Source organism: Hippocampus comes, unplaced genomic scaffold, assembly GCF_001891065.2.
Source record: "Hippocampus comes isolate QL1 unplaced genomic scaffold, H_comes_QL1_v1.1 scaffold144, whole genome shotgun sequence".
Classification (NCBI taxonomy): domain Eukaryota; kingdom Metazoa; phylum Chordata; class Actinopteri; order Syngnathiformes; family Syngnathidae; genus Hippocampus; species Hippocampus comes.
In genome coordinates this window covers 1-1,833 of record NW_017805782.1, presented here as the reverse complement: position 1 = coordinate 1,833, position 1,833 = coordinate 1, and positions in this window count along the sequence as shown.

Below are 1,833 nucleotides of genomic sequence, written 5' to 3'. Positions count from 1 at the left end.
TTTTTTTAAGTACCTAAAAAACTTTTAGGTACTAAAAATCTTTTAAGTACTTCAGTGCTTTTAAGTTTTTTTAAGTACATAAGTAACTACTTAAGTGCATGTTTTAAGTGATTTTAAGTACATACGTGGTTTTTAGGTACTTCAGTGTTTTTAAGTACCTTAGTGTGTAAAAACTTGTACTTAAATGCTTTTAAGTACTTACGTGCTTTTAGGTTTTTTTAAGTGCTAAAAAAACAAGTACTTAAAAACCTAAGTACTTAAGTGTTTAAGTCCTTAAGTGATTTTAAGTGCTTTTCAGTGTTTTTAAGTACTTGACTGGTTTTTAAATTATTAAGTATTTAAGTGTTTTTAAGTACCTACTTAAGTTTTTTGAGTACTTAAAAACGTTTACGTGCTTAGGTGCTTTTAAGTGTTTTTAATTACTTAAGTGCTTAAGTGATTTTAAGTACTTACGTGTTTTTTTGGTGCTTAAAAAACTTGTGGTACTTAAATGCTTTTAAGTGTTTTTAAGTACTTAAGTGGTTTTAAATAGTTGTTTTTTTAAGTACTTACGTGCTTAAAAATTTTTACGTACTTACGTGCTTTTAGGTTTTTTAAAGTGCTTAAAAAAACTTAAGTACTTAAAAACTTAAGTCCTAGTGTTTTTAAGTAGTTTTAAGTACTGAAGTGCTTACGTGTTTTTAAGTACTTAAGCAACAAAAAACAAGTACTTACGTGTTTTTAAGTACTTAAAAACCTTTAAGTGCTTACGTGTTTTCAAGTACCTAGGTGCTTAAAAATGTTGTAGGTACTTAAAATTCTTTACGTACTTAAGTTGTTTTTAAGTACCTATGTGGTTAAATTTTTTTAGGTATGTAAAAATTTTTATTTGCTTAAAGAACAGTTAAAAGCATTTAAGTACTTAAGTCTTTTTTTAAGTACTTAAAACAAGTTTTTGGGGCACTTAAAAAACCTAAAAGCACGTAAGTACTTAAAACTACTTAAAAACACTAATACTTAAAAGTTTTTAAGTACTTAAGTTTTTTAAAGAACTTTAAAAAAACTAAAAGCACGTAGGTACGTAAAAATTTTTAAGCACTTAACACAACTATTTAAAAACACTAACACCACTTAAGTACTTAAAAACACTTAAAAGCATTCAAGTACTTAAAACAAGTTTTTTAAGCACCTAAAAAACACGTAAGTACTTAAAATCACTTAAGCAATAAAAAACACTTAAAAGCACGTAAACGTTTTTAAGTACTCAAAAACCTTAAGTAGGTACTTAAATACTTATAGTTTAAAAACCACTCAAGTACTTAAAAACACTGAAAAGCACTTAAGCATGTAAAAGTTTTTAAGTACCTAAACAAATTTTAAGCACCTAGGTACTTTAAAACACGTAAGTACTTAAAAAAAATTTAAGCACATAAAACAATTATTAAGTACTTCAAAGCACTTAAGCTCTTAAAAGTTTTTAAGTACTTTTAAGTTTTAAGACAAATTTGTAAACACTTAAGCAGTCCAAAAATATTTAAGTGCTTAAAACATGCTTAAGCACCTGTACTTAAAAACTTTTAAGTACTTAAAATGTTGTAGCACTCAAGTCTCTAAGTTAAAAACACTTAACCACTTAAAAAATTTTAAGTACCGAAAACAATATTTTTAACTACTTAAAAACCACGTAAGTACTTTAAGATGTTCTTTTAAGAACTTAAAACAGCCTAAAAGCACATCAGTACTTAAAACATTTTAAGGACTTAATTTTAGTGTTAGGGGTCAGGGGTAGGGTTAGGGGGTTTGGGTTAGGGTTTAGGGGTAGGGTTAAGGGTTAGGGTTAGGGGTTAGGGTTAG